At 40.6% G+C, this 23669-nt stretch overlaps 31 non-coding genes across 31 annotated transcripts; all 31 read right to left on the reverse strand.

Moving 5' to 3' along the window:
* Positions 1-513: 513 nt before the first annotated feature.
* On the reverse strand, positions 514-676 carry LOC144423335 (U1 spliceosomal RNA). Its single transcript, XR_013475829.1, has one exon. It is a non-coding gene; the product is annotated as a U1 spliceosomal RNA (small nuclear RNA).
* A 584-nt stretch (positions 677-1260) lies between these two features.
* LOC144424125 (U1 spliceosomal RNA) lies at positions 1261-1423 on the reverse strand. Its single transcript, XR_013476489.1, has one exon. It is a non-coding gene; the product is annotated as a U1 spliceosomal RNA (small nuclear RNA).
* Positions 1424-2014: 591 nt separating this feature from the next.
* Positions 2015-2177, reverse strand: LOC144423909 (U1 spliceosomal RNA). Its single transcript, XR_013476275.1, has one exon. It is a non-coding gene; the product is annotated as a U1 spliceosomal RNA (small nuclear RNA).
* A 588-nt stretch (positions 2178-2765) lies between these two features.
* LOC144424026 (U1 spliceosomal RNA) lies at positions 2766-2928 on the reverse strand. The gene has a single exon (XR_013476391.1). It is a non-coding gene; the product is annotated as a U1 spliceosomal RNA (small nuclear RNA).
* A 599-nt stretch (positions 2929-3527) lies between these two features.
* LOC144423911 (U1 spliceosomal RNA) lies at positions 3528-3690 on the reverse strand. The gene has a single exon (XR_013476277.1). It is a non-coding gene; the product is annotated as a U1 spliceosomal RNA (small nuclear RNA).
* Positions 3691-4278: 588 nt separating this feature from the next.
* On the reverse strand, positions 4279-4441 carry LOC144423912 (U1 spliceosomal RNA). Its single transcript, XR_013476278.1, has one exon. It is a non-coding gene; the product is annotated as a U1 spliceosomal RNA (small nuclear RNA).
* Positions 4442-5283: 842 nt separating this feature from the next.
* Positions 5284-5446, reverse strand: LOC144423913 (U1 spliceosomal RNA). Its single transcript, XR_013476279.1, has one exon. It is a non-coding gene; the product is annotated as a U1 spliceosomal RNA (small nuclear RNA).
* Positions 5447-6045: 599 nt separating this feature from the next.
* On the reverse strand, positions 6046-6208 carry LOC144423914 (U1 spliceosomal RNA). Its single transcript, XR_013476280.1, has one exon. It is a non-coding gene; the product is annotated as a U1 spliceosomal RNA (small nuclear RNA).
* Positions 6209-6808: 600 nt separating this feature from the next.
* LOC144423915 (U1 spliceosomal RNA) lies at positions 6809-6971 on the reverse strand. The gene has a single exon (XR_013476281.1). It is a non-coding gene; the product is annotated as a U1 spliceosomal RNA (small nuclear RNA).
* Positions 6972-7559: 588 nt separating this feature from the next.
* LOC144423916 (U1 spliceosomal RNA) lies at positions 7560-7722 on the reverse strand. Its single transcript, XR_013476282.1, has one exon. It is a non-coding gene; the product is annotated as a U1 spliceosomal RNA (small nuclear RNA).
* A 599-nt stretch (positions 7723-8321) lies between these two features.
* Positions 8322-8484, reverse strand: LOC144423917 (U1 spliceosomal RNA). The gene has a single exon (XR_013476283.1). It is a non-coding gene; the product is annotated as a U1 spliceosomal RNA (small nuclear RNA).
* A 588-nt stretch (positions 8485-9072) lies between these two features.
* LOC144423918 (U1 spliceosomal RNA) lies at positions 9073-9235 on the reverse strand. Its single transcript, XR_013476284.1, has one exon. It is a non-coding gene; the product is annotated as a U1 spliceosomal RNA (small nuclear RNA).
* A 600-nt stretch (positions 9236-9835) lies between these two features.
* LOC144423919 (U1 spliceosomal RNA) lies at positions 9836-9998 on the reverse strand. Its single transcript, XR_013476285.1, has one exon. It is a non-coding gene; the product is annotated as a U1 spliceosomal RNA (small nuclear RNA).
* Positions 9999-10586: 588 nt separating this feature from the next.
* Positions 10587-10749, reverse strand: LOC144423920 (U1 spliceosomal RNA). Its single transcript, XR_013476286.1, has one exon. It is a non-coding gene; the product is annotated as a U1 spliceosomal RNA (small nuclear RNA).
* A 599-nt stretch (positions 10750-11348) lies between these two features.
* LOC144423922 (U1 spliceosomal RNA) lies at positions 11349-11511 on the reverse strand. The gene has a single exon (XR_013476288.1). It is a non-coding gene; the product is annotated as a U1 spliceosomal RNA (small nuclear RNA).
* Positions 11512-12099: 588 nt separating this feature from the next.
* Positions 12100-12262, reverse strand: LOC144423923 (U1 spliceosomal RNA). The gene has a single exon (XR_013476289.1). It is a non-coding gene; the product is annotated as a U1 spliceosomal RNA (small nuclear RNA).
* Positions 12263-12862: 600 nt separating this feature from the next.
* On the reverse strand, positions 12863-13025 carry LOC144423924 (U1 spliceosomal RNA). The gene has a single exon (XR_013476290.1). It is a non-coding gene; the product is annotated as a U1 spliceosomal RNA (small nuclear RNA).
* Positions 13026-13613: 588 nt separating this feature from the next.
* LOC144423925 (U1 spliceosomal RNA) lies at positions 13614-13776 on the reverse strand. The gene has a single exon (XR_013476291.1). It is a non-coding gene; the product is annotated as a U1 spliceosomal RNA (small nuclear RNA).
* Positions 13777-14376: 600 nt separating this feature from the next.
* LOC144423926 (U1 spliceosomal RNA) lies at positions 14377-14539 on the reverse strand. Its single transcript, XR_013476292.1, has one exon. It is a non-coding gene; the product is annotated as a U1 spliceosomal RNA (small nuclear RNA).
* A 588-nt stretch (positions 14540-15127) lies between these two features.
* Positions 15128-15290, reverse strand: LOC144423927 (U1 spliceosomal RNA). The gene has a single exon (XR_013476293.1). It is a non-coding gene; the product is annotated as a U1 spliceosomal RNA (small nuclear RNA).
* A 600-nt stretch (positions 15291-15890) lies between these two features.
* On the reverse strand, positions 15891-16053 carry LOC144423928 (U1 spliceosomal RNA). The gene has a single exon (XR_013476294.1). It is a non-coding gene; the product is annotated as a U1 spliceosomal RNA (small nuclear RNA).
* A 588-nt stretch (positions 16054-16641) lies between these two features.
* On the reverse strand, positions 16642-16804 carry LOC144423929 (U1 spliceosomal RNA). The gene has a single exon (XR_013476295.1). It is a non-coding gene; the product is annotated as a U1 spliceosomal RNA (small nuclear RNA).
* Positions 16805-17404: 600 nt separating this feature from the next.
* On the reverse strand, positions 17405-17567 carry LOC144423930 (U1 spliceosomal RNA). The gene has a single exon (XR_013476296.1). It is a non-coding gene; the product is annotated as a U1 spliceosomal RNA (small nuclear RNA).
* A 600-nt stretch (positions 17568-18167) lies between these two features.
* Positions 18168-18330, reverse strand: LOC144423931 (U1 spliceosomal RNA). The gene has a single exon (XR_013476297.1). It is a non-coding gene; the product is annotated as a U1 spliceosomal RNA (small nuclear RNA).
* Positions 18331-18918: 588 nt separating this feature from the next.
* LOC144423842 (U1 spliceosomal RNA) lies at positions 18919-19081 on the reverse strand. The gene has a single exon (XR_013476207.1). It is a non-coding gene; the product is annotated as a U1 spliceosomal RNA (small nuclear RNA).
* Positions 19082-19680: 599 nt separating this feature from the next.
* LOC144423933 (U1 spliceosomal RNA) lies at positions 19681-19843 on the reverse strand. The gene has a single exon (XR_013476299.1). It is a non-coding gene; the product is annotated as a U1 spliceosomal RNA (small nuclear RNA).
* Positions 19844-20443: 600 nt separating this feature from the next.
* On the reverse strand, positions 20444-20606 carry LOC144423934 (U1 spliceosomal RNA). Its single transcript, XR_013476300.1, has one exon. It is a non-coding gene; the product is annotated as a U1 spliceosomal RNA (small nuclear RNA).
* A 588-nt stretch (positions 20607-21194) lies between these two features.
* Positions 21195-21357, reverse strand: LOC144423935 (U1 spliceosomal RNA). Its single transcript, XR_013476301.1, has one exon. It is a non-coding gene; the product is annotated as a U1 spliceosomal RNA (small nuclear RNA).
* A 600-nt stretch (positions 21358-21957) lies between these two features.
* LOC144423936 (U1 spliceosomal RNA) lies at positions 21958-22120 on the reverse strand. The gene has a single exon (XR_013476302.1). It is a non-coding gene; the product is annotated as a U1 spliceosomal RNA (small nuclear RNA).
* A 588-nt stretch (positions 22121-22708) lies between these two features.
* On the reverse strand, positions 22709-22871 carry LOC144423844 (U1 spliceosomal RNA). The gene has a single exon (XR_013476209.1). It is a non-coding gene; the product is annotated as a U1 spliceosomal RNA (small nuclear RNA).
* Positions 22872-23470: 599 nt separating this feature from the next.
* On the reverse strand, positions 23471-23633 carry LOC144423937 (U1 spliceosomal RNA). The gene has a single exon (XR_013476303.1). It is a non-coding gene; the product is annotated as a U1 spliceosomal RNA (small nuclear RNA).
* Between the last annotated feature and the right edge of the window lie 36 nt (positions 23634-23669).

Genomic DNA, 23669 nt, shown 5'->3' on the forward strand with positions numbered 1-23669 from the left:
TCTATGCTAAGGAAGAAGTTCTCAACAAATAAAAACGAAATTTGCAAAAGTTGCAATTTTAATTGATTCGTTTGTCAGTAACGTAGAATACGATTTCTTGAGTTCAGATATTTTATGTGATACATCGCGAGTTCTTTGCCATCTAATGGCAGAATGAAGCCGAACAACTTTACAAGAAATAGCAAAGAGCCAGGGTTTGAAATATTAAACTATAAACAAAGAGCCACAGCACCAATACGTACCTTGGACAGCAAATAATGATACTTCCAAATTTTGGCACTCATTCTATCGCACAATCAATGGCAACACAATCTGAATGTGGAACTACAAATATGGAATCAATCTAGATACGGTTGGATAAAGGGACAGCTTGGATAATGGCAAGGCATGAATATAACATACTCTAACAATAATCCCGACGGCCACAACTAATGGAGCCATACGAAAATAGCGTGGCCGCTCATTGACCTAACTCGTATGCCAACAGGATATTAATAAGTAGCAAATACACAAAAGGGAGAGCGCGAACGCAGTCCCAACTAGCAGAAATTACACGACCGAGTTATCCACATTTGGGATAATCGCTAGGGTCAATTTAGTCTGGGTGCAATGACTAAACCTCGCCTAGGCAGAACCGGCTTCGTGATCGCGGTTGACTGCCTCGTCAGGTAAGCATGATTTGTGACGATTGTTTGCGCATCATGAATGAATGTTCTATGCTAAGGAAGAAGTTCTCAACAATAAAAACGATATGTGCAAAAGTTGCAATTTTAATTGATTCGTCTGTCAGTAACGTAGAATACGATTCATTGCGTTCAAATCTTTTATGTGATACATCGCGAGTTCTTTGCCATCCGATGGCAGAATGAAGCTGAACAACTTTACAAGAAATAGCAAGGACCAGGGGTTGAAACATTAAACTATAAACAAAGAGCCGCAGCTCCGATACGTACTTTAAACGGAGAATAATGATATTTCCGAATCTTGGCGCTCATTCTTATGCTCAATCAATGGCCAACACAATCTGAATGTGAAACTGCAAATAAGGAATCAATCTAGAGACGGTTGGATAAAGGGATAATTTGGATAATGGCAAGGCATGTCATGGAATAATATCAAAAAATGGATTGTAAGATTGGTCATGAGAAATATAACATACCCAAACGAGGATCAATACGGCAACATTTAATGAAAGCAACGTGGCCGCTCATTGACCTAACTCGTAAGCCAACAGGATATTGGTAGTGAGCAAATATATAAAAGGGATAGCGCGAACGCAGTCCCCACTAGCATAAATTACACGACCGAGTTATCCACATTTGGGATAACCGCTAGGGTCAATTCAGTCTGGGTGCAATGACTAAACCTCGCCTAGGCAGAACCGCCTTCGTGATCGCGGTTGACTGCCCCGTCAGGTAAGTATGGTTTGTGACGATTGATTGCGCATCATGAATGAATGTTCTATGCTAAATGTTGAGATAGAAGTTCTCAACAATAAAAACGATATTTGCAAAAGTTGCAATTTCAATTGATTCGTTTGTCAGTAACGTAGAATACGATTTCTTGAGTTCAGATATTTTATGTGATACATCGCGAGTTCTTTGCCATCTAATGGCAGAATGAAGCCTAACAACTTTACAAGAAATAGCAAAGAGCCAGGGTTTGAAATATTAAACTATAAACAAAGAGCCGCAGCTCCGATACGACTCTTAAACGGAGAATAATGATATTTCCGAATCTTGGCGCTCATTCTATTGCTCAATCAATGGCAACACAATCTGAATGTGAAACTGCAAATAAGGAATCAATCCAGAGACGGTTGGATAAAGGGATAATTTGAATAATGGCAAGGCATGTCATGGAATAATATCAAAAAATGGATTGTAAGATTGGTCATGAGAAATATAACACACCCAAACGAGGATCAATACGGCCACAACTAATGAAAGCAACGTGGCCGCTCATTGACTTAACTCGTAAGCCAACAAGATATTGGTAGTGAGCAAATATATAAAAGGGATAGCGCGAACGCAGTCCCCACTAGCAGAAATTACACGACCGAGTTATCCACATTTGGGATAATCGCTAGGGTCAATTTAGTCTGGGTGCAATGACTAAACCTCGCCTAGGCAGAACCGCCTTTGTGATCGCGGTTGACTGCCTCGTCAGGTAAGTATGATTTGTGACGATTGGTTACGCATCATGAATGAATGTTCTATGCTAAGTGTTGAGAAGAACTTCTCAACATTAAAAACGATATGTGCAAAAGTTGCAATTTTAATTGATTCGTCTGTGGGTAACGTGGAATACGATTCATTGCGTTCACTCTTTTATGTGATACATCGCGAGTTCTTTGCTATCCGATGGCAGAGTGAAGTTGAACAACTTTACAAAAAATAGCAAGGACCAGGGGGTGGTATATTAAACTATAAACAATGAGCCGCAGCTACGATACGTACCTTAAACATGGAATAATGATATTTCCGAATCTTGGCGCTCATTCTATTGCTCAATCAATGGCAAAACAATCTGAATGTGAAACTGCAAACAAGGAATCAATCTAGAGACTGTTGGATAAAGGGATAACTTGGATAATGGCAAGGCATATCATGGACTAATATCAATAAATGGATTGTAAGATTGGTCATGAGAAAGATAACACACCCAAACGAGGATCAATACGGCCACAACTAATGAAAGCAACGTGGCCGCTCATTGACTTAACTCGTAAGCCAACAAGATATTGGTAGTGAGCAAATATATAAAAGGGATAGCGCGAACGCAGTCCCCACTAGCAGAAATTACACGACCGAGTTATCCACATTTGGGATAATCGCTAGGGTCAATTTAGTCTGGGTGCAATGACTAAACCTCGCCTAGGCAGAACCGCCTTTGTGATCGCGGTCGACTGCCTCGTCAGGTAAGTATGATTTGTGACGATTGGTTACGCATCATGTATGAATGTTCTATGCTAAGTGTTGAGAAGAACTTCTCAACATTAAAAACGATATGTGCAAAAGTTGCAATTTTAATTGATTCGTCTGTGGGTAACGTGGAATACGATTCATTGCGTTCACTCTTTTATGTGATACATCGCGAGTTCTTTGCCATCCGATGGCAGAGTGAAGTTGAACAACTTTACAAAAAATAGCAGGACCAGGGGGTGGAATATTAAACTATAAACAAAGAGCCGCAGTTACGATACGTACCCTAAACAGGGAATAATGATATTTCCGAATCTTGGCGCTCATTCTATTGCTCAATCAATGGCAACACAATCTGAATGTGAAACTGCAAACAAGGAATAAATCTAGAGACGGTTGGATAAAGGGCTAACTTGGATAATGGCAAGGCATGTCATGGACTAATATCAATAAATAAATTAATAAATGGATTGTAAGATTGGTCATGAGAAATTTAACACACCCAAACGAGGATCAATACGGCCACAACTAATGAAAGCAACGTGGCCGCTCATTGACTTAACCCGTAAGCCAACAGGATATTGGTAGTGAGCAAATATATAAAAGGGATAGCGCGAACGCAGTCCCCACTAGCAGAAATTACACGACCGAGTTATCCACATTTGGGATAATCGCTAGGGTCAATTTAGTCTGGGTGCAATGACTAAACCTCGCCTAGGCAGAACCGCCTTTGTGATCGCGGTTGACTGCCTCGTCAGGTAAGTATGATTTGTGACGATTGGTTACGCATCATGAATGAATGTTCTATGCTAAGTGTTGAGAAGAACTTCTCAACATTAAAAACGACATGTGCAAAAGTTGCAATTTTAATTGATTCGTCTGTGGGTAACGTGGAATACGATTCATTGCGTTCACTCTTTTATGTGATACATCGCGAGTTCTTTGCCATCCGATTGCAGAGTGAAGTTGAACAACTTTACAAAAAATAGCAAGGACCAGGGGGTGGAATACAAAACTATAAACAATGAGCCGCAGCTACGATAAGTACCTTAAACAGGGAATAATGATATTTCCGAATCTTGGCTCTCATTCTATTGCTCAATCAATGGCAACACAATCTGAATGTGAAACTGCAAACAAGGAATCAATCTAGAGACGGTTGGATAAAGGGATAACTTGGATAATGGCAAGGCATGTCATGGACTAATATCAATAAATGGATTGTAAGATTGGTCATGAGAAAGATAACACACCCAAACGAGGATCAATACGGCCACAACTAATGAAAGCAACGTGGCCGCTCATTGACTTAACTCGTAAGCCAACAAGATATTGGTAGTGAGCAAATATATAAAAGGGATAGCGCGAACGCAGTCCCCACTAGCAGAAATTACACGACCGAGTTATCCACATTTGGGATAATCGCTAGGGTCAATTTAGTCTGGGTGCAATGACTAAACCTCGCCTAGGCAGAACCGCCTTTGTGATCGCGGTTGACTGCCTCGTCAGGTAAGTATGATTTGTGACGATTGGTTACGCATCATGTATGAATGTTCTATGCTAAGTGTTGAGAAGAACTTCTCAACATTAAAAACGATATGTGCAAAAGTTGCAATTTTAATTGATTCGTCTGTGGGTAACGTACAATACGATTCATTGCGTTCACTCTTTTATGTGATACATCGCGAGTTCTTTGCCATCCGATGGCAGAGTGAAGTTGAACAACTTTACAAAAAATAGCAAGGACCAGGGGGTGGAATATTAAACTATAAACAAAGAGCCGCAGCTACGATACGTACCTTAAACAGGGAATAATGATATTTCCGAATCTTGGCGCTCATTCTATTGCTCAATCAATGGCAACACAATCTGAATGTGAAACTGCAAACAAGGAATCAATATACGATTCATTGCGTTCACTCTTTTATGTGATACATCGCGAGTTCTTTGCTATCCGATGGCAGAGTGAAGTTGAACAACTTTACAAAAAATAGCAAGGACCAGGGGGTGGTATATTAAACTATAAACAATGAGCCGCAGCTACGATACGTACCTTAAACATGGAATAATGATATTTCCGAATCTTGGCGCTCATTCTATTGCTCAATCAATGGCAAAACAATCTGAATGTGAAACTGCAAACAAGGAATCAATCTAGAGACTGTTGGATAAAGGGATAACTTGGATAATGGCAAGGCATGTCATGGACTAATATCAATAAATGGATTGTAAGATTGGTCATGAGAAAGATAGCACACCCAAACGAGGATCAATACGGCCACAACTAATGAAAGCAACGTGGCCGCTCATTGACTTAACTCGTAAGCCAACAAGATATTGGTAGTGAGCAAATATATAAAAGGGATAGCGCGAACGCAGTCCCCACTAGCAGAAATTACACGACCGAGTTATCCACATTTGGGATAATCGCTAGGGTCAATTTAGTCTGGGTGCAATGACTAAACCTCGCCTAGGCAGAACCGCCTTTGTGATCGCGGTTGACTGCCTCGTCAGGTAAGTATGATTTGTGACGATTGGTTACGCATCATGTATGAATGTTCTATGCTAAGTGTTGAGAAGAACTTCTCAACATTAAAAACGATATGTGCAAAAGTTGCAATTTTAATTGATTCGTCTGTGGGTAACGTGGAATACGATTCATTGCGTTCACTCTTTTATGTGATACATCGCGAGTTCTTTGCCATCCGATGGCAGAGTGAAGTTGAACAACTTTACAAAAAATAGCAGGACCAGGGGGTGGAATATTAAACTATAAACAAAGAGCCGCAGTTACGATACGTACCCTAAACAGGGAATAATGATATTTCCGAATCTTGGCGCTCATTCTATTGCTCAATCAATGGCAACACAATCTGAATGTGAAACTGCAAACAAGGAATAAATCTAGAGACGGTTGGATAAAGGGCTAACTTGGATAATGGCAAGGCATGTCATGGACTAATATCAATAAATAAATTAATAAATGGATTGTAAGATTGGTCATGAGAAAGATAACACACCCAAACGAGGATCAATACGGCCACAACTAATGAAAGCAACGTGGCCGCTCATTGACTTAACCCGTAAGCCAACAGGATATTGGTAGTGAGCAAATATATAAAAGGGATAGCGCGAACGCAGTCCCCACTAGCAGAAATTACACGACCGAGTTATCCACATTTGGGATAATCGCTAGGGTCAATTTAGTCTGGGTGCAATGACTAAACCTCGCCTAGGCAGAACCGCCTTTGTGATCGCGGTTGACTGCCTCGTCAGGTAAGTATGATTTGTGACGATTGGTTACGCATCATGAATGAATGTTCTATGCTAAGTGTTGAGAAGAACTTCTCAACATTAAAAACGATATGTGCAAAAGTTGCAATTTTAATTGATTCGTCTGTGGGTACCGTACAATACGATTCATTGCGTTCACTCTTTTATGTGATACATCGCGAGTTCTTTGCCATCCGATGGCAGAGTGAAGTTGAACAACTTTACAAAAAATAGCAAGGACCAGGGGGTGGAATATTAAACTATAAACAAAGAGCCGCAGCTACGATACGTACCTTAAACAGGGAATAATGATATTTCCGAATCTTGGCGCTCATTCTATTGCTCAATCAATGGCAACACAATCTGAATGTGAAACTGCAAACAAGGAATCAATCTAGAGACGGTTGGATAAAGGGCTAACTTGGATAATGGCAAGGCATGTCATGGACTAATATCAATAAATAAATTAATAAATGGATTGTAAGATTGGTCATGAGAAATTTAACACACCCAAACGAGGATCAATACGGCCACAACTAATGAAAGCAACGTGGCCGCTCATTGACTTAACTCGTAAGCCAACAAGATATTGGTAGTGAGCAAATATATAAAAGGGATAGCGCGAACGCAGTCCCCACTAGCAGAAATTACACGACCGAGTTATCCACATTTGGGATAATCGCTAGGGTCAATTTAGTCTGGGTGCAATGACTAAACCTCGCCTAGGCAGAACCGCCTTTGTGATCGCGGTTGACTGCCTCGTCAGGTAAGTATGATTTGTGACGATTGGTTACGCATCATGAATGAATGTTCTATGCTAAGTGTTGAGAAGAACTTCTCAACATTAAAAACGATATGTGCAAAAGTTGCAATTTTAATTGATTCGTCTGTGGGTAACGTGGAATACGATTCATTGCGTTCACTCTTTTATGTGATACATCGCGAGTTCTTTGCTATCCGATGGCAGAGTGAAGTTGAACAACTTTACAAAAAATAGCAAGGACCAGGGGGTGGTATATTAAACTATAAACAATGAGCCGCAGCTACGATACGTACCTTAAACATGGAATAATGATATTTCCGAATCTTGGCGCTCATTCTATTGCTCAATCAATGGCAAAACAATCTGAATGTGAAACTGCAAACAAGGAATCAATCTAGAGACTGTTGGATAAAGGGATAACTTGGATAATGGCAAGGCATGTCATGGACTATTATCAATAAATGGATTGTAAGATTGGTCATGAGAAAGATAACACACCCAAACGAGGATCAATACGGCCACAACTAATGAAAGCAACGTGGCCGCTCATTGACTTAACTCGTAAGCCAACAAGATATTGGTAGTGAGCAAATATATAAAAGGGATAGCGCGAACGCAGTCCCCACTAGCAGAAATTACACGACCGAGTTATCCACATTTGGGATAATCGCTAGGGTCAATTTAGTCTGGGTGCAATGACTAAACCTCGCCTAGGCAGAACCGCCTTTGTGATCGCGGTTGACTGCCTCGTCAGGTAAGTATGATTTGTGACGATTGGTTACGCATCATGTATGAATGTTCTATGCTAAGTGTTGAGAAGAACTTCTCAACATTAAAAACGATATGTGCAAAAGTTGCAATTTTAATTGATTCGTCTGTGGGTAACGTGGAATACGATTCATTGCGTTCACTCTTTTATGTGATACATCGCGAGTTCTTTGCCATCCGATGGCAGAGTGAAGTTGAACAACTTTACAAAAAATAGCAGGACCAGGGGGTGGAATATTAAACTATAAACAAAGAGCCGCAGTTACGATACGTACCCTAAACAGGGAATAATGATATTTCCGAATCTTGGCGCTCATTCTATTGCTCAATCAATGGCAACACAATCTGAATGTGAAACTGCAAACAAGGAATAAATCTAGAGACGGTTGGATAAAGGGCTAACTTGGATAATGGCAAGGCATGTCATGGACTAATATCAATAAATAAATTAATAAATGGATTGTAAGATTGGTCATGAGAAAGATAACACACCCAAACGAGGATCAATACGGCCACAACTAATGAAAGCAACGTGGCCGCTCATTGACTTAACCCGTAAGCCAACAGGATATTGGTAGTGAGCAAATATATAAAAGGGATAGCGCGAACGCAGTCCCCACTAGCAGAAATTACACGACCGAGTTATCCACATTTGGGATAATCGCTAGGGTCAATTTAGTCTGGGTGCAATGACTAAACCTCGCCTAGGCAGAACCGCCTTTGTGATCGCGGTTGACTGCCTCGTCAGGTAAGTATGATTTGTGACGATTGGTTACGCATCATGAATGAATGTTCTATGCTAAGTGTTGAGAAGAACTTCTCAACATTAAAAACGACATGTGCAAAAGTTGCAATTTTAATTGATTCGTCTGTGGGTAACGTGGAATACGATTCATTGCGTTCACTCTTTTATGTGATACATCGCGAGTTCTTTGCCATCCGATTGCAGAGTGAAGTTGAACAACTTTACAAAAAATAGCAAGGACCAGGGGGTGGAATACAAAACTATAAACAATGAGCCGCAGCTACGATAAGTACCTTAAACAGGGAATAATGATATTTCCGAATCTTGGCTCTCATTCTATTGCTCAATCAATGGCAACACAATCTGAATGTGAAACTGCAAACAAGGAATCAATCTAGAGACGGTTGGATAAAGGGATAACTTGGATAATGGCAAGGCATGTCATGGACTAATATCAATAAATGGATTGTAAGATTGGTCATGAGAAAGATAACACACCCAAACGAGGATCAATACGGCCACAACTAATGAAAGCAAAGTGGCCGCTCATTGACTTAACTCGTAAGCCAACAAGATATTGGTAGTGAGCAAATATATAAAAGGGATAGCGCGAACGCAGTCCCCACTAGCAGAAATTACACGACCGAGTTATCCACATTTGGGATAATCGCTAGGGTCAATTTAGTCTGGGTGCAATGACTAAACCTCGCCTAGGCAGAACCGCCTTTGTGATCGCGGTTGACTGCCTCGTCAGGTAAGTATGATTTGTGACGATTGGTTACGCATCATGTATGAATGTTCTATGCTAAGTGTTGAGAAGAACTTCTCAACATTAAAAACGATATGTGCAAAAGTTGCAATTTTAATTGATTCGTCTGTGGGTAACGTACAATACGATTCATTGCGTTCACTCTTTTATGTGATACATCGCGAGTTCTTTGCCATCCGATGGCAGAGTGAAGTTGAACAACTTTACAAAAAATAGCAAGGACCAGGGGGTGGAATATTAAACTATAAACAAAGAGCCGCAGCTACGATACGTACCTTAAACAGGGAATAATGATATTTCCGAATCTTGGCGCTCATTCTATTGCTCAATCAATGGCAACACAATCTGAATGTGAAACTGCAAACAAGGAATCAATCTAGAGACGGTTGGATAAAGGGCTAACTTGGATAATGGCAAGGCATGTCATGGACTAATATCAATAAATAAATTAATAAATGGATTGTAAGATTGGTCATGAGAAATTTAACACACCCAAACGAGGATCAATACGGCCACAACTAATGAAAGCAACGTGGCCGCTCATTGACTTAACTCGTAAGCCAACAAGATATTGGTAGTGAGCAAATATATAAAAGGGATAGCGCGAACGCAGTCCCCACTAGCAGAAATTACACGACCGAGTTATCCACATTTGGGATAATCGCTAGGGTCAATTTAGTCTGGGTGCAATGACTAAACCTCGCCTAGGCAGAACCGCCTTTGTGATCGCGGTTGACTGCCTCGTCAGGTAAGTATGATTTGTGACGATTGGTTACGCATCATGAATGAATGTTCTATGCTAAGTGTTGAGAAGAACTTCTCAACATTAAAAACGATATGTGCAAAAGTTGCAATTTTAATTGATTCGTCTGTGGGTAACGTGGAATACGATTCATTGCGTTCACTCTTTTATGTGATACATCGCGAGTTCTTTGCTATCCGATGGCAGAGTGAAGTTGAACAACTTTACAAAAAATAGCAAGGACCAGGGGGTGGTATATTAAACTATAAACAATGAGCCGCAGCTACGATACGTACCTTAAACATGGAATAATGATATTTCCGAATCTTGGCGCTCATTCTATTGCTCAATCAATGGCAAAACAATCTGAATGTGAAACTGCAAACAAGGAATCAATCTAGAGACTGTTGGATAAAGGGATAACTTGGATAATGGCAAGGCATGTCATGGACTAATATCAATAAATGGATTGTAAGATTGGTCATGAGAAAGATAACACACCCAAACGAGGATCAATACGGCCACAACTAATGAAAGCAACGTGGCCGCTCATTGACTTAACTCGTAAGCCAACAAGATATTGGTAGTGAGCAAATATATAAAAGGGATAGCGCGAACGCAGTCCCCACTAGCAGAAATTACACGACCGAGTTATCCACATTTGGGATAATCGCTAGGGTCAATTTAGTCTGGGTGCAATGACTAAACCTCGCCTAGGCAGAACCGCCTTTGTGATCGCGGTTGACTGCCTCGTCAGGTAAGTATGATTTGTGACGATTGGTTACGCATCATGTATGAATGTTCTATGCTAAGTGTTGAGAAGAACTTCTCAACATTAAAAACGATATGTGCAAAAGTTGCAATTTTAATTGATTCGTCTGTGGGTAACGTGGAATACGATTCATTGCGTTCACTCTTTTATGTGATACATCGCGAGTTCTTTGCCATCCGATGGCAGAGTGAAGTTGAACAACTTTACAAAAAATAGCAGGACCAGGGGGTGGAATATTAAACTATAAACAAAGAGCCGCAGTTACGATACGTACCCTAAACAGGGAATAATGATATTTCCGAATCTTGGCGCTCATTCTATTGCTCAATCAATGGCAACACAATCTGAATGTGAAACTGCAAACAAGGAATAAATCTAGAGACGGTTGGATAAAGGGCTAACTTGGATAATGGCAAGGCATGTCATGGACTAATATCAATAAATAAATTAATAAATGGATTGTAAGATTGGTCATGAGAAAGATAACACACCCAAACGAGGATCAATACGGCCACAACTAATGAAAGCAACGTGGCCGCTCATTGACTTAACCCGTAAGCCAACAGGATATTGGTAGTGAGCAAATATATAAAAGGGATAGCGCGAACGCAGTCCCCACTAGCAGAAATTACACGACCGAGTTATCCACATTTGGGATAATCGCTAGGGTCAATTTAGTCTGGGTGCAATGACTAAACCTCGCCTAGGCAGAACCGCCTTTGTGATCGCGGTTGACTGCCTCGTCAGGTAAGTATGATTTGTGACGATTGGTTACGCATCATGAATGAATGTTCTATGCTAAGTGTTGAGAAGAACTTCTCAACATTAAAAACGACATGTGCAAAAGTTGCAATTTTAATTGATTCGTCTGTGGGTAACGTGGAATACGATTCATTGCGTTCAATCTTTTATGTGATACATCGCGAGTTCTTTGCCATCCGATTGCAGAGTGAAGTTGAACAACTTTACAAAAAATAGCAAGGACCAGGGGGTGGAATACAAAACTATAAACAATGAGCCGCAGCTACGATAAGTACCTTAAACAGGGAATAATGATATTTCCGAATCTTGGCTCTCATTCTATTGCTCAATCAATGGCAACACAATCTGAATGTGAAACTGCAAACAAGGAATCAATCTAGAGACGGTTGGATAAAGGGATAACTTGGATAATGGCAAGGCATGTCATGGACTAATATCAATAAATGGATTGTAAGATTGGTCATGAGAAAGATAACACACCCAAACGAGGATCAATACGGCCACAACTAATGAAAGCAACGTGGCCGCTCATTGACTTAACTCGTAAGCCAACAAGATATTGGTAGTGAGCAAATATATAAAAGGGATAGCGCGAACGCAGTCCCCACTAGCAGAAATTACACGACCGAGTTATCCACATTTGGGATAATCGCTAGGGTCAATTTAGTCTGGGTGCAATGACTAAACCTCGCCTAGGCAGAACCGCCTTTGTGATCGCGGTTGACTGCCTCGTCAGGTAAGTATGATTTGTGACGATTGGTTACGCATCATGTATGAATGTTCTATGCTAAGTGTTGAGAAGAACTTCTAAACATTAAAAACGATATGTGCAAAAGTTGCAATTTTATTTGATTCGTCTGTGGGTAACGTACAATACGATTCATTGCGTTCACTCTTTTATGTGATACATCGCGAGTTCTTTGCCATCCGATGGCAGAGTGAAGTTGAACAACTTTACAAAAAATAGCAAGGACCAGGGGGTGGCATATTAAACTATAAACAAAGAGCCGCAGCTACGATACGTACCTTAAACAGGGAATAATGATATTTCCGAATCTTGGCGCTCATTCTATTGCTCAATCAATGGCAACACAATCTGAATGTGAAACTGCAAACAAGGAATCAATCTAGAGACGGTTGGATAAAGGGCTAACTTGGATAATGGCAAGGCATGTCATGGACTAATATCAATAAATAAATTAATAAATGGATTGTAAGATTGGTCATGAGAAATTTAACACACCCAAACGAGGATCAATACGGCCACAACTAATGAAAGCAACGTGGCCGCTCATTGACTTAACTCGTAAGCCAACAAGATATTGGTAGTGAGCAAATATATAAAAGGGATAGCGCGAACGCAGTCCCCACTAGCAGAAATTACACGACCGAGTTATCCACATTTGGGATAATCGCTAGGGTCAATTTAGTCTGGGTGCAATGACTAAACCTCGCCTAGGCAGAACCGCCTTTGTGATCGCGGTTGACTGCCTCGTCAGGTAAGTATGATTTGTGACGATTGGTTACGCATCATGAATGAATGTTCTATGCTAAGTGTTGAGAAGAACTTCTCAACATTAAAAACGATATGTGCAAAAGTTGCAATTTTAATTGATTCGTCTGTGGGTAACGTGGAATACGATTCATTGCGTTCACTCTTTTAAGTGATACATCGCGAGTTCTTTGCCATCCGATGGCAGAGTGAAGTTGAACAACTTTACAAAAAATAGCAAGGACCAGGGGGTGGTATATTAAACTATAAACAATGAGCCGCAGCTACGATACGTACCTTAAACATGGAATAATGATATTTCCGAATCTTGGCGCTCATTCTATTGCTCAATCAATGGCAACACAATCTGAATGTGAAACTGCAAACAAGGAATCAATCTAGAGACGGTTGGATAAAGGGATAACTTGGATAATGGCAAGGCATGTCATGGACTAATATCAATAAATGGATTGTAAGATTGGTCATGAGAAAGATAACACACCCAAACGAGGATCAATACGGCCACAACTAATGAAAGCAACGTGGCCGCTCATTGACTTAACTCGTAAGCCAACAAGATATTGGTAGTGAGCAAATATATAAAAGGGATAGCGCGAACGCAGTCCCCACTAGCAGAAATTACACGACCGAGTTATCCACATTTGGGATAATCGCTAGGGTCAATTTAGTCTGGGTGCAATGACTAAACCTCGCCTAGGCAGAACCGCCTTTGTGATCGCGGTTGACTGCCTCGTCAGGTAAGTATGATTTGTGACGATTGGTTACGCATCATGTATGAATGTTCTATGCTAAGTGTTGAGAAGAACTTCTAAACATTAAAAACGATATGTGCAAAAGTTGCAATTTTATTTGATTCGTCTGTGGGTAACGTACAATACGATTCATTGCGTTCACTCTTTTATGTGATACATCGCGAGTTCTTTGCCATCCGATGGCAGAGTGAAGTTGAACAACTTTACAAAAAATAGCAAGGACCAGGGGGTGGCATATTAAACTATAAACAAAGAGCCGCAGCTACGATACGTACCTTAAACAGGGAATAATGATATTTCCGAATCTTGGCGCTCATTCTATTGCTCAATCAATGGCAACACAATCTGAATGTGAAACTGCAAACAAGGAATCAATCTAGAGACGGTTGGATAAAGGGCTAACTTGGATAATGGCAAGGCATGTCATGGACTAATATCAATAAATAAATTAATAAATGGATTGTAAGATTGGTCATGAGAAATTTAACACACCCAAACGAGGATCAATACGGCCACAACTAATGAAAGCAACGTGGCCGCTCATTGACTTAACTCGTAAGCCAACAAGATATTGGTAGTGAGCAAATATATAAAAGGGATAGCGCGAACGCAGTCCCCACTAGCAGAAATTACACGACCGAGTTATCCACATTTGGGATAATCGCTAGGGTCAATTTAGTCTGGGTGCAATGACTAAACCTCGCCTAGGCAGAACCGCCTTTGTGATCGCGGTTGACTGCCTCGTCAGGTAAGTATGATTTGTGACGATTGGTTACGCATCATGAATGAATGTTCTATGCTAAGTGTTGAGAAGAACTTCTCAACATTAAAAACGATATGTGCAAAAGTTGCAATTTTAATTGATTCGTCTGTGGGTAACGTGGAATACGATTCATTGCGTTCACTCTTTTAAGTGATACATCGCGAGTTCTTTGCCATCCGATGGCAGAGTGAAGTTGAACAACTTTACAAAAAATAGCAAGGACCAGGGGGTGGTATATTAAACTATAAACAATGAGCCGCAGCTACGATACGTACCTTAAACATGGAATAATGATATTTCCGAATCTTGGCGCTCATTCTATTGCTCAATCAATGGCAACACAATCTGAATGTGAAACTGCAAACAAGGAATCAATCTAGAGACGGTTGGATAAAGGGATAACTTGGATAATGGCAAGGCATGTCATGGACTAATATCAATAAATGGATTGTAAGATTGGTCATGAGAAAGATAACACACCCAAACGAGGATCAATACGGCCACAACTAATGAAAGCAACGTGGCCGCTCATTGACTTAACTCGTAAGCCAACAAGATATTGGTAGTGAGCAAATATATAAAAGGGATAGCGCGAACGCAGTCCCCACTAGCAGAAATTACACGACCGAGTTATCCACATTTGGGATAATCGCTAGGGTCAATTTAGTCTGGGTGCAATGACTAAACCTCGCCTAGGCAGAACCGCCTTTGTGATCGCGGTTGACTGCCTCGTCAGGTAAGTATGATTTGTGACGATTGGTTACGCATCATGTATGAATGTTCTATGCTAAGTGTTGAGAAGAACTTCTCAACATTAAAAACGATATGTGCAAAAGTTGCAATTTTTATTGATTCGTCTGTGGGTAACGTACAATACGATTCATTGCGTTCACTCTTTTATGTGATACATCGCGAGTTCTTTGCCATCCGATGGCAGAGTGAAGTTGAACAACTTTACAAAAAATAGCAAGGACCAGGGGGTGGAATATTAAACTATAAACAAAGAGCCGCAGCTACGATACGTACCTTAAACAGGGAATAATGATATTTCCGAATCTTGGCGCTCATTCTATTGCTCAATCAATGGCAACACAATCTGAATGTGAAACTGCAAACAAGGAATCAATCTAGAGACGGTTGGATAAAGGGCTAACTTGGATAATGGCAAGGCATGTCATGGACTAATATCAATAAATAAATTAATAAATGGATTGTAAGATTGGTCATGAGAAATTTAACACACCCAAACGAGGATCAATACGGCCACAACTAATGAAAGCAACGTGGCCGCTCATTGACTTAACTCGTAAGCCAACAAGATATTGGTAGTGAGCAAATATATAAAAGGGATAGCGCGAACGCAGTCCCCACTAGCAGAAATTACACGACCGAGTTATCCACATTTGGGATAATCGCTAGGGTCAATTTAGTCTGGGTGCAATGACTAAACCTCGCCTAGGCAGAACCGCCTTTGTGATCGCGGTTGACTGCCTCGTCAGGTAAGTATGATTTGTGACGATTGGTTACGCATCATGAATGAATGTTCTATGCTAAGTGTTGAGAAGAACTTCTCAACATTAAAAACGATATGTGCAAAAGTTGCAATTTTAATTGATTCGTCTGTGGGTAACGTGGAATACGATTCATTGCGTTCACTCTTTTAAGTGATACATCGCGAGTTCTTTGCCATCCGATGGCAGAGTGAAGTTGAACAACTTTACAAAAAATAGCAAGGACCAGGGGGTGGTATATTAAACTATAAACAATGAGCCGCAGCTACGATACGTACCTTAAACATGGAATAATGATATTTCCGAATCTTGGCGCTCATTCTATTGCTCAATCAATGGCAACACAATCTGAATGTGAAACTGCAAACAAGGAATCAATCTAGAGACGGTTGGATAAAGGGATAACTTGGATAATGGCAAGGCATGTCATGGACTAATATCAATAAATGGATTGTAAGATTGGTCATGAGAAAGATAACACACCCAAACGAGGATCAATACGGTCACAACTAATGAAAGCAACGTGGCCGCTCATTGACTTAACTCGTAAGCCAACAAGATATTGGTAGTGAGCAAATATATAAAAGGGATAGCGCGAACGCAGTCCCCACTAGCAGAAATTACACGACCGAGTTATCCACATTTGGGATAATCGCTAGGGTCAATTTAGTCTGGGTGCAATGACTAAACCTCGCCTAGGCAGAACCGCCTTTGTGATCGCGGTTGACTGCCTCGTCAGGTAAGTATGATTTGTGACGATTGGTTACGCATCATGTATGAATGTTCTATGCTAAGTGTTGAGAAGAACTTCTCAACATTAAAAACGATATGTGCAAAAGTTGCAATTTTAATTGATTCGTCTGTGGGTAACGTACAATACGATTCATTGCGTTCACTCTTTTATGTGATACATCGCGAGTTCTTTGCCATCCGATGGCAGAGTGAAGTTGAACAACTTTACAAAAAATAGCAAGGACCAGGGGGTGGAATATTAAACTATAAACAAAGAGCCGCAGCTACGATACGTACCTTAAACAGGGAATAATGATATTTCCGAATCTTGGCGCTCATTCTATTGCTCAATCAATGGCAACACAATCTGAATGTGAAACTGCAAACAAGGAATCAATCTAGAGACGGTTGGATAAAGGGCTAACTTGGATAATGGCAAGGCATGTCATGGACTAATATCAATAAATAAATTAATAAATGGATTGTAAGATTGGTCATGAGAAATTTAACACACCCAAACGAGGATCAATACGGCCACAACTAATGAAAGCAACGTGGCCGCTCATTGACTTAACTCGTAAGCCAACAAGATATTGGTAGTGAGCAAATATATAAAAGGGATAGCGCGAACGCAGTCCCCACTAGCAGAAATTACACGACCGAGTTATCCACATTTGGGATAATCGCTAGGGTCAATTTAGTCTGGGTGCAATGACTAAACCTCGCCTAGGCAGAACCGCCTTTGTGATCGCGGTTGACTGCCTCGTCAGGTAAGTATGATTTGTGACGATTGGTTACGCATCATGTATGAATGTTCTATGCTAAGTGTTGAGAAGAACTTCTCAACATTAAAAACGATATGTGCAAAAGTTGCAATTTTAATTGATTCGTCTGTGGGTAACGTACAATACGATTCATTGCGTTCACTCTTTTATGTGATACATCGCGAGTTCTTTGCCATCCGATGGCAGAGTGAAGTTGAACAACTTTACAAAAAATAGCAAGGACCAGGGGGTGGAATATTAAACTATAAACAAAGAGCCGCAGCTACGATACGTACCTTAAACAGGGAATAATGATATTTCCGAATCTTGGCGCTCATTCTATTGCTCAATCAATGGCAACACAATCTGAATGTGAAACTGCAAACAAGGAATCAATCTAGAGACGGTTGGATAAAGGGCTAACTTGGATAATGGCAAGGCATGTCATGGACTAATATCAATAAATAAATTAATAAATGGATTGTAAGATTGGTCATGAGAAATTTAACACACCCAAACGAGGATCAATACGGCCACAACTAATGAAAGCAACGTGGCCGCTCATTGACTTAACTCGTAAGCCAACAAGATATTGGTAGTGAGCAAATATATAAAAGGGATAGCGCGAACGCAGTCCCCACTAGCAGAAATTACACGACCGAGTTATCCACATTTGGGATAATCGCTAGGGTCAATTTAGTCTGGGTGCAATGACTAAACCTCGCCTAGGCAGAACCGCCTTTGTGATCGCGGTTGACTGCCTCGTCAGGTAAGTATGATTTGTGACGATTGGTTACGCATCATGAATGAATGTTCTATGCTAAGTGTTGAGAAGAACTTCTCAACATTAAAAACGATATGTGCAAAAGTTGCAATTTTAATTGATTCGTCTGTGGGTAACGTGGAATACGATTCATTGCGTTCACTCTTTTAAGTGATACATCGCGAGTTCTTTGCCATCCGATGGCAGAGTGAAGTTGAACAACTTTACAAAAAATAGCAAGGACCAGGGGGTGGTATATTAAACTATAAACAATGAGCCGCAGCTACGATACGTACCTTAAACATGGAATAATGATATTTCCGAATCTTGGCGCTCATTCTATTGCTCAATCAATGGCAACACAATCTGAATGTGAAACTGCAAACAAGGAATCAATCTAGAGACGGTTGGATAAAGGGATAACTTGGATAATGGCAAGGCATGTCATGGACTAATATCAATAAATGGATTGTAAGATTGGTCATGAGAAAGATAACACACCCAAACGAGGATCAATACGGCCACAACTAATGAAAGCAACGTGGCCGCTCATTGACTTAACTCGTAAGCCAACAAGATATTGGTAGTGAGCAAATATATAAAAGGGATAGCGCGAACGCAGTCCCCACTAGCAGAAATTACACGACCGAGTTATCCACATTTGGGATAATCGCTAGGGTCAATTTAGTCTGGGTGCAATGACTAAACCTCGCCTAGGCAGAACCGCCTTTGTGATCGCGGTTTACTGCCTCGTCAGGTAAGTATGATTTGTGACGATTGGTTACGCATCATGTATGAATGTTCTAGCTAAGTGTTGAGAAGAACTTCTCAACATTAAAAACGATATGTGCAAAAGTTGCAATTTTAATTGATTCGTCTGTGGGTAACGTACAATACGATTCATTGCGTTCACTCTTTTATGTGATACATCGCGAATTCTTTGCCATCCGATGGCAGAGTGAAGTTGAACAACTTTACAAAAAATAGCAAGGACCAGGGGGTGGAATATTAAACTATAAACAAAGAGCCGCAGCTACGATACGTACCTTAAACAGGGAATAATGATATTTCCGAATCTTGGCGCTCATTCTATTGCTCAATCAATGGCAACACAATCTGAATGTGAAACTGCAAACAAGGAATCAATCTAGAGACGGTTGGATAAAGGGCTAACTTGGATAATGGCAAGGCATGTCATGGACTAATATCAATAAATAAATTAATAAATGGATTGTAAGATTGGTCATGAGAAATTTAACACACCCAAACGAGGATCAATACGGCCACAACTAATGAAAGCAACGTGGCCGCTCATTGACTTAACTCGTAAGCCAACAAGATATTGGTAGTGAGCAAATATATAAAAGGGATAGCGCGAACGCAGTCCCCACTAGCAGAAATTACACGACCGAGTTATCCACATTTGGGATAATCGCTAGGGTCAATTTAGTCTGGGTGCAATGACTAAACCTCGCCTAGGCAGAACCGCCTTTGTGATCGCGGTTGACTGCCTCGTCAGGTAAGTATGATTTGTGACGATTGGTTACGCATCATGAATGAATGTTCTATGCTAAGTGTTGAGAAGAACTTCTCAACATTAAAAACGATATGTGCAAAAGTTGCAATTTTAATTGATTCGTCTGTGGGTAACGTGGAATACGATTCATTGCGTTCACTCTTTTAAGTGATACATCGCGAGTTCTTTGCCATCCGATGGCAGAGTGAAGTTGAACAACTTTACAAAAAATAGCAAGGACCAGGGGGTGGTATATTAAACTATAAACAATGAGCCGCAGCTACGATACGTACCTTAAACATGGAATAATGATATTTCCGAATCTTGGCGCTCATTCTATTGCTCAATCAATGGCAACACAATCTGAATGTGAAACTGCAAACAAGGAATAAATCTAGAGACGGTTGGATAAAGGGCTAACTTGGATAATGGCAAGGCATGTCATGGACTAATATCAATAAATAAATTAATAAATGGATTGTAAGATTGGTCATGAGAAAGATAACACACCCAAACGAGGATCAATACGGCCACAACTAATGAAAGCAACGTGGCCGCTCATTGACTTAACCCGTAAGCCAACAGGATATTGGTAGTGAGCAAATATATAAAAGGGATAGCGCGAACGCAGTCCCCACTAGCAGAAATTACACGACCGAGTTATCCACATTTGGGATAATCGCTAGGGTCAATTTAGTCTGGGTGCAATGACTAAACCTCGCCTAGGCAGAACCGCCTTTGTGATCGCGGTTGACTGCCTCGTCAGGTAAGTATGATTTGTGACGATTGGTTACGCATCATGAATGAATGTTCTATGCTAAGTGTTGAGAAGAACTTCTCAACATTAAAAACGACATGTGCAAAAGTTGCAATTTTAATTGATTCGTCTGTGGGTAACGTGGAATACGATTCATTGCGTTCAATCTTTTATGTGATACATCGCGAGTTCTTTGCCATCCGATTGCAGAGTGAAGTTGAACAACTTTACAAAAAATAGCAAGGACCAGGGGGTGGAATACAAAACTATAAACAATGAGCCGCAGCAACGATAAGTACCTTAAACAGGGAATAATGATATTTCCGAATCTTGGCTCTCATTCTATTGCTCAATCAATGGCAACACAATCTGAATGTGAAACTGCAAACAAGGAATCAATCTAGAGACGGTTGGATAAAGGGATAACTTGGATAATGGCAAGGCATGTCATGGACTAATATCAATAAATGGATTGTAAGATTGGTCATGAGAAAGATAACACACCCAAACGAGGATCAATACGGCCACAACTAATGAAAGCAACGTGGCCGCTCATTGACTTAACTCGTAAGCCAACAAGATATTGGTAGTGAGCAAATATATAAAAGGGATAGCGCGAACGCAGTCCCCACTAGCAGAAATTACACGACCGAGTTATCCACATTTGGGATAATCGCTAGGGTCAATTTAGTCTGGGTGCAATGACTAAACCTCGCCTAGGCAGAACCGCCTTTGTGATCGCGGTTGACTGCCTCGTCAGGTAAGTATGATTTGTGACGATTGGTTACGCATCATGTATGAATGTTCTATGCTAAGTGTTGAGAAGAACTTCTAAACATTAAAAACGATATGTGCAAAAGTTGCAATTTTATTTGATTCGTCTGTGGGTAACGTACAATACGATTCATTGCGTTCACTCTTTTATGTGATACATCGCGAGTTCTTTGCCATCCGATGGCAGAGTGAAGTTGAACAACTTTACAAAAAATAGCAAGGACCAGGGGGTGGCATATTAAACTATAAACAAAGAGCCGCAGCTACGATACGTACCTTAAACAGGGAATAATGATATTTCCGAATCTTGGCGCTCATTCTATTGCTCAATCAATGGCAACACAATCTGAATGTGAAACTGCAAACAAGGAATCAATCTAGAGACGGTTGGATAAAGGGCTAACTTGGATAATGGCAAGGCATGTCATGGACTAATATCAATAAATAAATTAATAAATGGATTGTAAGATTGGTCATGAGAAATTTAACACACCCAAACGAGGATCAATACGGCCACAACTAATGAAAGCAACGTGGCCGCTCATTGACTTAACTCGTAAGCCAACAAGATATTGGTAGTGAGCAAATATATAAAAGGGATAGCGCGAACGCAGTCCCCACTAGCAGAAATTACACGACCGAGTTATCCACATTTGGGATAATCGCTAGGGTCAATTTAGTCTGGGTGCAATGACTAAACCTCGCCTAGGCAGAACCGCCTTTGTGATCGCGGTTGACTGCCTCGTCAGGTAAGTATGATTTGTGACGATTGGTTACGCATCATGAATGAATGTTCTATGCTAAGTGTTGAGAAGAACTTCTCAACATTAAAAACGATATGTGCAAAAGTTGCAATTTTAATTGATTCGTCTGTGGGTAACGTGGAATACGATTCATTGCGTTCACTCTTTTAAGTGATACATCGCGAGTTCTTTGCCATCCGATGGCAGAGTGAAGTTGAACAACTTTACAAAAAATAGCAAGGACCAGGGGGTGGTATATTAAACTATAAACAATGAGCCGCAGCTACGATACGTACCTTAAACATGGAATAATGATATTTCCGAATCTTGGCGCTCATTCTATTGCTCAATCAATGGCAACACAATCTGAATGTGAAACTGCAAACAAGGAATCAATCTAGAGACGGTTGGATAAAGGGATAACTTGGATAATGGCAAGGCATGTCATGGACTAATATCAATAAATGGATTGTAAGATTGGTCATGAGAAAGATAACACACCCAAACGAGGATCAATACGGCCACAACTAATGAAAGCAACGTGGCCGCTCATTGACTTAACTCGTAAGCCAACAAGATATTGGTAGTGAGCAAATATATAAAAGGGATAGCGCGAACGCAGTCCCCACTAGCAGAAATTACACGACCGAGTTATCCACATTTGGGATAATCGCTAGGGTCAATTTAGTCTGGGTGCAATGACTAAACCTCGCCTAGGCAGAACCGCCTTTGTGATCGCGGTTTACTGCCTCGTCAGGTAAGTATGATTTGTGACGATTGGTTACGCATCATGTATGAATGTTCTAGCTAAGTGTTGAGAAGAACTTCTCAACATTAAAAACGATATGTGCAAAAGTTGCAATTTTAATTGATTCGTCTGTGGGTAACGTACAATACGATTCATTGCGTTCACTCTTTTATGTGATACATCGCGAATTCTTTGCCATCCGATGGCAGAGTGAAGTTGAACAACTTTACAAAAAATAGCAAGGACCAGGGGGTGGAATATTAAACTATAAACAAAGAGCCGCAGCTACGATACGTACCTTAAACAGGGAATAATGATATTTCCGAATCTTGGCGCTCATTCTATTGCTCAATCAATGGCAACACAATCTGAATGTGAAACTGCAAACAAGGAATCAATCTAGAGACGGTTGGATAAAGGGCTAACTTGGATAATGGCAAGGCATGTCATGGACTAATATCAATAAATAAATTAATAAATGGATTGTAAGATTGGTCATGAGAAATTTAACACACCCAAACGAGGATCAATACGGCCACAACTAATGAAAGCAACGTGGCCGCTCATTGACTTAACTCGTAAGCCAACAAGATATTGGTAGTGAGCAAATATATAAAAGGGATAGCGCGAACGCAGTCCCCACTAGCAGAAATTACACGACCGAGTTATCCACATTTGGGATAATCGCTAGGGTCAATTTAGTCTGGGTGCAATGACTAAACCTCGCCTAGGCAGAACCGCCTTTGTGATCGCGGTTGACTGCCTCGTCAGGTAAGTATGATTTGTGACGATTGGTTACGCATCATGAATGAATG

Source organism: Styela clava, chromosome 5, assembly GCF_964204865.1.
Source record: "Styela clava chromosome 5, kaStyClav1.hap1.2, whole genome shotgun sequence".
NCBI classification, from domain to species: Eukaryota; Metazoa; Chordata; class Ascidiacea; order Stolidobranchia; family Styelidae; genus Styela; species Styela clava.